Source organism: Primulina huaijiensis, chromosome 15 (assembly GCF_012295235.1).
Source record: "Primulina huaijiensis isolate GDHJ02 chromosome 15, ASM1229523v2, whole genome shotgun sequence".
NCBI lineage: Eukaryota > Viridiplantae > Streptophyta > Magnoliopsida > Lamiales > Gesneriaceae > Primulina > Primulina huaijiensis.
Genome location: NC_133320.1, coordinates 19,611,361 through 19,622,034, shown reverse-complemented (window position 1 = coordinate 19,622,034; position 10,674 = coordinate 19,611,361).

The following is a 10,674-nucleotide window of genomic DNA, read 5'->3' as shown; positions in this document are numbered from 1 at the left end:
TAAAAAAATCACAATGTTAACCTAACAGCAATCACAAACTATAATAAAAAAAAAATAGAAAATATTTTTAACATAATTGTTTACAAATCTATATCATAACTAACTAAATTCTAAATATAATTACCCCCTACTAATTATTAGAGTATGTGAGCGTAATATTAAATAATCACGAGTTTGATTTCTTTGATCAATAGTTTTTCAAACGAGTTTTTCTCACATCATTTGTTATGTCAATTTATAATTTTTAAATTATTATATTAAGTTCGAGAGTTCACTCAATATATTATAAAAATATAACAATCACGAATTCTCGATACAATTATTGATTAAAAAATAAATAAATAAATTGTAAAAACAAATGAAAGAAATATGGGGAAGTTGGTGAAAAATACCCAATCAAAATATTTCTTTGGGTTCACTTTCTACCGACAAAATTATGGTACTATGTCATACAAATTGTGGTACACTTCATGTGAAAATATGGTACTAAAAAAATATCCAAGGACTGAACACAAAAAAACGAGGATTGGGACTGATGGTCATGCGGGAAAGTGGATTATAATTAATAACTAAAATTTTAAAAATGGCCGGTTCTCACAGACCTAAAGAATCTATTTTTTGCTGCTGCTCATTCACGGGCCTCAGCAATCAGCTGCCGACCGCCTTACCCCGCCGCAGAAATGGCTGTAGATTATTACAGCGTCCTTGAACTGAGCCGCAATGCCACCAACGAAGACGTGAAGAAAGCCTATCGCCGCTTAGCCATGATCTGGCACCCAGATAAACAGCTCAACAAGCAAGAAGGTGAAGACAAGTTCAAGCAGATTTCAGAGGCCTACAGGGTCTTGAGTGAACCAGACAAGCGTCAGATCTACGATTCTTACGGTGACGGAGGGCTCGAACTGTGCCAATTTCCTCCTCCACCACACGTAGCTCGCGTCGGATTTTCCTCCAAAGGTCAGCAGCATTCAAGCCCTAATTTTGTGTTCAGTCCTGGGTACATTGACGCCGCTTATACGGAGATTTTCGGGGACAGTAGCTGTGGTAATGCTAGTTGTAGTGGTAGTAGTAATGGGAATTTCAAGAGTCCGACGGTGGATGGCGGTCTGAAAAATGGTGGTCCTAAACAGGAGCCGTGGTTTCTTGTGAACGCAACTGATGGTCCTGGGTATGAGCCGTTTCCTTTTTGTTTCATTACTTATATTTTGCAAAGCTTGTTCTGTTTGAATGCTCTTTTGGCTATTGCCGCCGCATGATTTTTTGTTTGAAGGCGCCGCCGATGTCTTTCATTTTTTTTCCTGGACATGTTTGATATGGTTTATCTAAAGATCTATTTTTTGGTTTTAAATTTAATCGAAGAATGCATATTCATACACTAATATTTGAGGTGACAGTTAGCATGTCTAGGTAATTTCTTTTCTACTCATAGTAATTTCAGATTATTACATTTTTTAGCCTGTCACTGTTAAAAAATTAATTGGTATTTTGGATGTAGAATGGCATCAAGCTCCGGACCCATAGACACTAGTGTCCTATATTTACAGCATACTCATATATCGAGTGCTGTCTGGAAAAATAACCTGGATTCAGTTCTTAGAGTGCGTCGAACGGATAATCTTATTTGGGATTTGTATAATCGGGGTATACATCCTCGTGTACGTTCAATTCTGCAACACATGGGGTTTTTTAGCATCCTCCAATGTGGTAATCTTACCTTCAACAACCACTTAATAACAGCTTTAGTTGAAAGATGGCGGCGGGAAACTCACACGTTCCATCTTTGTGTGGGTGAAGCAACAATAACTTTACAAGATGTTTCCCTGATTTGGGGCCTGAACGTTGATGGTCTTCCTGTGACCGGCACTGATAATTGTTATAAGGTCAATGAATGGCAGCAGTACTGTTTCGAGTGGTTGGGTTTTGTGCCACTCATAACACAATTTAAAGGTGGCCACTTGTTGATGACTGCTTTGCACGACCACTGCATAAAAACGCTTATCGACGATGATTGCACAGAGTTACAAGTCTCCCAGTACAGTCGTTGCATTGCTTTAATGATCATCGGAGGATGCATGCTGCCAGATTCTGAAGGAAGTGCGGTAAAATTGCTTTATTTACAACTTCTTCAGAACATTGACCAAGTCCATGAATATAGCTGGGGGAGCGCTGTATTAGCTTTTCTATATCGCGAGTTATGTAACGCTTCGATTATAGGAAAGGATCAGATAGCTGGCCCCCTTTATCTCTTACAGGTATATTTATTGTAATTAAATGCTTCTATATATTCTCATCTTTGCACACATGTTCTTTTACTAAATTAATGTATTCTTAAAGGTTTGGGCATGGTCTAGGATCACTTCCATTAGTCCTGATCGATGGGGGAACTGTTCAAGTATGCCCAAACATGTGGATGATGTCAGTGGTCTTCCAATCCCTCCATATGGTGCTCGGTAGTATCTATGAATCAGTTTGTGAAAATAGTAATATTAGAGTTTTGCTTACCAAAAATACTGAAAATGGACCGTACTTGTAGGTGGAAACGTGTATTCACTCGTACTCATGCACCTAACCACTCGGTGCGAATAATAAGAGATGTACTTGACAAGATGGAAGATGACCAGGTGACTGTCCATGTATAATTTTTTCAAGTGAGATAATCTGATGTTTTTTGACTTTTTGTACATTGCTAACCTTTATCTGTTTCTTAAATATAGTTTAAGTGGACCGTGTACGACACACAATCGCATGGCGAGCTTGTCAATGACCTTTGGAGATCTACATGCCCGCTTATTTGTTTTGATATCGTCGAGATGTATCGTCCTGATCGGGTACTTCGGCAATTTGGAATGAGACAATACATTCCTCGTGTGGCTCTTGATGGTGATCAGTTGCACGAACTGTCTCGAAGAGGGCGCCGAAACCAGAATTGGGCTAATTTTCATCGACAAATCATTAAGGCATGGGAGAATCGATATAATCTAATTGTGGAGAGTCCGCTTCATCACGGAGTTAGACCGATGGAAAAAGATTATATGGGATGGTATGAACGCATCACTCGTCGGTTCATATCTCCTAACGACCTCTCAGATGTCGAATACGGTTATCGTCCTGGTGATGCACATTTTAGGAGATTTGTGGTGAGGTTTTTTTTCAAAAAAAATTGGACAATTGTAAAAGAGCTCTGTAAATAATTGTAAACAAACACACTATTATTAATATTTGTATTTTCAGAATGACCAAGCATCAATATTAATGAATATGTTCCGAGGGCTTTCTCTAGAGGATCAACCACGTGAAGCACTAGAGGCGGCGGTAATCGAGAGCATCCACATTGGCGAAGTTCTTTATCAAATGGCAAACAGAATGTCGAATCAACTTCAAGAACAGGGGCAGCAACAAAGCAAATCAGACATGCACCCTGAAGATTCAAGATGCAAGCGCCAACGAGGTGAGTAGTTCCTAAACGATATTTGAAAACCAACACGGGGATGATGAATTTTGTGATATGGCTGGAATATCACATGATCACCTTTCAATGCGATCACGTGGAATCGACATGGTTGAAGTTGAACCTAGTAGATCTAAGCAGGGTCAAGGATAAACTGCATTAGTCCAATGTGGTCGGAGTAACGTGTCAGTATTATGGAAGAAGTGGTTGGTAATATTGTACTTCTGGTCCCTCCCTACTGTCGAAGGTAATGAGTGTTCTGGTCTAAAAATTGAGTATCCATTAATTTTTGCTTCCGATTATGCAATTTACTGTCTGATTTAGCTTATACTGGTCTAAAGATGGGAGTATCCAGTGATTTGTTTTTATTAATTCTTCTTTCATTAGTTAAGTTTTATGGAGATGATTTTTTTATCTTTTGTTCTGTTTGATTGATTTGTTGATTTAGTCAAATAATTTCACAACCAGGTGAAAGTTTCTGAAATTGATCAGTTCATTCTGAAAGGCAATGAAGGTTTCAATGCGCAATTAGGTACCAGAAGTTAGCATTTGTAATATAGGTATTTTTTCGTATTTATCGACATTTTCTCATTTCCGCTCATACAAGTTACATTTAGTTCATGGATTTGGTCTGTGTCATTTTATAAACTCCTGCAGAAACTATTCAAAGAGTTTTGGCTATTTTCAGAGGAGCGGTTTTTTTAAGAGGGAACAAACGGCCATTCAAAAAGCCTAGTTGCGCAGATACTGGAACCAGACACCGAAAGCATTTGACAGCCCAGCCCATGCTTGGTAACTTCGTATAATATTTCCCTGTAACAGTCTTGAAAAGCTTTGATAATATTTCAGATGCAAATTCTAGGAAAGCTCTGTTAAATTGAGAGTGGTATTGTGCAGGTGTCTCTTTTTGTTTAATATTTACTGCAATCGATCAGTTTGCTACGGAATGATGATGGACAGCATGCTAAGAGAACGGATATATGACCTTGTCTTGTAAATTTTATGACATCAGGTCAGGAAAACTAATATAGCAATTGGCTGTGTAGATTTGGAAGATCGTTGAGCAGTGGTTAGTCGGATTAGCTTTCGCGCCTCTCTGTATATGGCTGTAGAATCATTTGTGTAGTCACACCAGACGAGAGGATAATTCTCAATGCGTGCCTTTGTGATACGATTTTGAGTTTAGCAATACGATTCCTCTTACTTCCTGGAACAAAAAGATTGCGAAAAGGACAATATTCCTCTTACATCCTGGAACAAGAAGATTGTGAAAAGGACAAGATTCGATGAAAAAAGTTTATGATTATGAAGGTGTTTGGTAAGTAGCATTCGACTCTTGCCATTTTGATCACCCAGGAATGAGATTTGCAGATGATTGTGTATCGGATATGTACATTCTTGGGGCGCTTGTTGCCGTGGGACTCTGGCTATACCATATTATACATTTTGGTTATGTAGTACGAAATGAAGTATGGTTCATCTTTATAATCGGACTGATGATCGAATCGATCTATATTGTAAAAATGGTTCATAAATGTTATATTATTAAAATAAAAATATGTATTTATCAAAATTTAAAATTTAAGTAACATATATATGATAAAATATAATTATATTTATATTTTTTCAGATAAAAATAAATCAAAATAAACTTTAATATTATTTAAATTAATATTTTTAACAAAATTTAAAATTAAAATAATCATATAAAATAATCATATAAAATAATTAAAAAATTTCAAAGAAATATAAGAAAATAATCAAATTTTAAAAAAATAAAAAATGAGTGAATTGGTTGGACAAATCTTTTATCGGTTCATGATCTGTACGACAGATTTTTAACCAGTTTTAGCCAATTTGACAATTAAAATTTTTTATAAACTAGGTCTGGACAGATCTTGTGGACGGTTTTCGATCGAACCAACTAGTCCGAATTGAAGAGTTAAATATAATATATATTGCAAATTTGTAGACAATGTTTTAAAAGGTGTCGATTAAGTGTAAAACATGAGGAAATGTTAGTGTTGAGCATAGAACCTAAGACCTGTCCCATATTTGGGAGATGTGATGCCACTTGACCTAGAGGTCAAAAAAAAAAAGTGTAAAACATGAGAAAAAATTTCGTTTTGTGTAAAAACATGAAAACAATCAATCCTTTGATTTGCCATATTAAACATGTAAAAAGAGCTATTTTTTTAATAAAGTTAAAATTTTAAGCTATAATTAAAAAATTAAGAATACATGATTATAAATATTAAATTCTTTCCAAAAATTTAATCAAAGTGACAAATAATTTTTAATATTTATTTTGTGTATCTTTTTATATTTAATGATATCAACATTTTTTAATATAAAATTTGAAGTTTGAATGTATTTAAAAAAAACGTAGAATGTAAAATAAATAATTGACTAAAAAATTTAAAATAAAAAATATGTAAATATTGACTTCATGAAACATAGAACAAGAGTATTTAATATTTAATACCTTCAAAAACATGGAGCTAAAACACTACTGAAGTTGTGCTCTTCGATTCTTCTTAGAATAAAACACATTAATTATTAAATCGTTATCAATTTTTTCAACCAAATCTCGTCCGATATAGATTACCATAAAATCTCCGAAAAAATATGCTCCATCTTGTTACGAAGAGCTATTTTAACAAGTTTCATTGCTAAAAATGCTCGTTCCGTTGTTGCTGTAGAAACGGAGAGAGTTAAAACAAGACGAATCAACCTGTCGATTAAATAAATATATAAGATTTGATAAATAAGTAAACAACGTAAATAAAAATGTATAAATCATATGTCAATCAAATCGTAGGTTCCTGACTTATTTGTCTCGATTAATCTTCGACATAATTCAGGAATAGTTAATAAATTCTGAGATCTTTCATAGTCAGCAACATAAAGTTTATAGTGATCCAATTGCATTCTCAAGTGATGCAAATCTTGTGAATCGAAATCAAGATAACAGAATATCTCAGCAAGTCGATAGATATGATCAACATATTAAGAAGCTTAAAGTTTTTTTTAGGTTCCAAAACACAACTAAGTTTAAGAAGTTCAGCTGCCTCATCTTTGAATCTATTATTAAGTTCATCAACTTGAAAATCTATTGCAGCTATAAATACATCAAATCAATAGTGTTGCTCAATTGTGATTGAATCATTTTGTTGACAAGAACGGCTTGTAACAGATTTAAAAAACTAAAACTAAAATTCCAATTAAACAAATCGATTTTTCAAATTAATTTAGCTCGATCAGTTATTTGGGTTGAAATCGATATTTTGTTCACCCCTAGACTGAATTGGTGTATGGCCTTATCTTAATTCCAAAACAGATTTTTCGAATTTTTTACTCTTAAGAATCATTACAGTCAAAAGCCAAAGTCAGTTCACATCGTTTTTTAAAACCAACAGTAAAAAAATAATAATGTAATAGATTTGGACATTGACAAACATCAAAGAATAATATGGACATTAGTAGAAAACATAAGGCTTGATACATCTAATATAATATATCACATACTATGATTCACATTGAAAATTTGTGCAATTTCTCAAAATCATCACTTTATTTTTCTCTAAATTAATTCTTATAAACATGCACTAGTTCATACTTAAAAAATTAAAATTCTATGAAACTTTTAGTAGCAATATAAATTAAATAAAGATATAATAAAATATGTAGTAATTGCATAATTATATTATCATATTATCTCAATTTAATATATTGTGTTTTATTGTAGATATAATTTAAAAATATATTTGAAACTTAAAGCTAATTTTAAAAATCAACTTACATTAAGTTCTTTAACTTTTTAAGTAAAATGCAAGCAAAAATCAAATTTGATTATATGTATTTGTAGAAGACCATTTTAAAAATTTCCTTATAGTTAAATTTTTTTTCAAATTTACATCAATAAAGTAAAGCTAAAAAAACTCAAAAATAAGAAAGAACTAAAAAAATACTAAAAAACCAGAAAAAATTTGTAAAATTTCAGTGGGGCTGGAGCTCACCTTATCCCAAGAGTGGCTCCACCCGTGACAAGAAAGCATATTGTGACCCAGCATAGTCCATATTGGTCCACAAAATTAATTAAATAAATGCATTTCTTTCCCCAAAAAATAAAAAGTAAATAAATTTATATTTTTATAAATAATTTTATTATAGAATTTTTGTCACTTGCCTAACTGAAGACTATGGTTATAATAGACCTATTGCTGCAAACATCATAAACATCTTGGCAGCTCAAGGTCATTTAAATCTTGAACATGTTATGCGCACGACGAATGACGTTGCTCACTCACTCGCTTCTTTAGTTATTTATTCCCCTTCACCTTTTGTGTGGAAGATTGGAGATTTTCCCATATGGTTAGTAAAGCTTGTAATCGTGGATTTTTTATTACGAATAAAATTACAAGTTTTCTTGTTAAAAAAAATAATAAAGTTTTCCCAAAAGTTATTTTAAGTCATTGAAATTGTTTTGCAACCTTGAGTTATAATCTATTTTTACTATCTCTAAGTTAATGCAGTAACATATAGACTACAATAATAAGTTAAACTTATGTTATAGACTCGTCTGATAAAATATCGATACGAATAATCGGATTCATGAACATTAATCAAATATTATTATATAGTCTCTGTGAGGGCACACGCTCTTAATTAATATTTAATTACCAAACAACCAGGATTAAATGGTGTAAACATCGAAAACGAGTTTAAAAAGTTCATTTGGGCCTATAGAAATTTCGGCATGACTTCCTCGTAAGTAGGACATCCCAAAAATTTCAAAATACAACAATAACATTATACGCTCGAAAATAACATCAAGTCCATAAACAACCAAACACATATCCTACAGCCGCACTGGTCAGAACTAGACACAACATATCACAAATAAAATCTCAAACAACATAAAAATATCACCATACAGCTACACAGGGTATCTCCCTAGCAAATGTATCAAACCAGCATAATATATATAAATATCTGGGAACTCTGACACAAACCGACTGACTACTGGGTACCACTCGCTGACGCTCCACCAGACCCGTCAAACCCCCTGGAATGACCTGCTATGACATCAAAAACAACCACAACATAAAAAAACAGGGGTCGGACCCCAGTACGACAAACCAGTAAAATCACGACGTATATAAAAGACATGTAATAATACTAAGTAAATGCAATGATATGCGATGCATGAATGGTAATAATGGAATAACGAATATCAAATGGAGTCCAAACGAATAGCATCATCAACAATAACAGTGGCCACCCGTGCCAGGAATGCAGCATCAAATCGCCGCTCGTCCATGCACGTAGCATCGAGAATGCGAGTAGCTAAGTCGCTCGTCCCTAGCTGTCATCTGGGAATGTGGCTAATCCTAACCCACTCGTCCCTCTGATGACTCAATATATCTCAACATAATCAACATAAATCGTTGTCAAAGGAGTCAAAGCTCAATATGTTATGCCAATACAATTTAATGCATGAATGCAACAAAATAAACATTCAAGGCACATAATAGCAAACAACATTCACCGAATATTCTTACACGTCAATATAAGCGTCATAATAATATAGGTTTGAGCGTACCTCAATTATAAACTTATAATACCACGATAATTTCTTGAGGACTATCAAATGAACTCGTCCAACGATATAACCTACAATATAAATTCACTATATACTTCAATACAGTGCATGCCAAACGACTAAACCAAAATAAATAGGCTCGGTAAAAATTCGAAATTCGGGCAGCCTATTAACCCTTTTAAAATCTGAATTCAAGCTTAATACCTCAATAATCTAGGCTAAAACGCACAATAGTGATCTCGCGGAGATGGCTCGCCGGAAACACTGTTCACGATCTGAAAAAAGAGCTGGAAATTAGCTGAAAACAGGGGAAATAAAGGGCTTTGATTCCTTGCTAAATAAACTCACATCAACAAGAAAATTGAAGCTAGAAGCTCACCAAATCGGACAAAGAATGAAACGCAGCTGCCGACTCAAACGTGAAAGATGGAGCACTGATTTCTACCGATTCATGGCAGGAAAGTAGCTAATAGGATGTGGGAAGAAGATTGCTAAGCTACTGTACAAAAATCTGGCCGCTGGGGCGTCGCACGCTTGCTGCAGAAAAGAAGAGAGGAGTGAAGGTTGCAAAGCTAGAGAAGAGCTTCTGGATTTTGAGCGTACTGCTATTTTGATTTCTCAAATGGGTTGGGTTATATTAAATAAAATAGAACATGGGCTGAGCTTATTGCTACTTGGGCCTCACATTATCCTTATTTTAACAAAAGAAGACTGTTTGTTACGGTTTTTGGTGCGGAAGTACTTGGTGTTAAAAGTTTGGCGAAGGGACAAAGTTCATGTGCACCTATTTATTTTTGGAAAGATGTGTGCATTTATTTATTATGATTGATCGTGACCTCACTTTTCCAAATATATTTGTCTGAATATTTCACTATCCATCTAACGTGAACCATGTCCCATGTATCTCTGCTTTTTTCTTCCTCATGATTTTTTTTTGTAAATAAAAACAAATAAATGTCATTTTTGTATAAATTTGTGGCCTTAAATCCTTGTTTTTGTCTTTAAGGGGGGAAATGTTAGAGTAGATGCCCTGCAAGTCAACTGTTGACTAGGGATTTTATTGACTCAGTTGTAAAAAACAATCTTTATTTTAATATAATTCATTATTTCATGGTTTGTTATTTCTTTATCTGTATACCTATGATTTCAAACATAGATAAAGACCTTGATTATACTTTAATACAAATGAATCGTAATTCGATGTTGAAACTCATTTGTAAACACTGTATGATCTAAATTCGTTCCTAGTCGATTCAGCCGCCTAAAACGTGGATAAAGGTCGCTTGAGCTCGAGACTAGCATCTGTGATGTTGTGTACTGCGTTTCTTGGTAAGGGCATAGAGATGTCCAAACATACAGATGGGTAGTCATATGATGATTATACCGAACAACCCTCCCTCGGACTTTCCAAGTGGTTATCATTCATCGAGAGGATAAGTCCGTGGTTATGATTGTACACCATTAGTCCTTACGACCCGGGACAACACTGAGGCTCTATATGCTAGGGCTGTGCTTTGACTCGTTTACCGACTCCAGGAGAGTCATCAGGTGGCGAGGTTGGGTATAGTTGCGACACATATAGGAGCCAGTGCATTGTAGTCGGGGATTCACCGCTCACCTA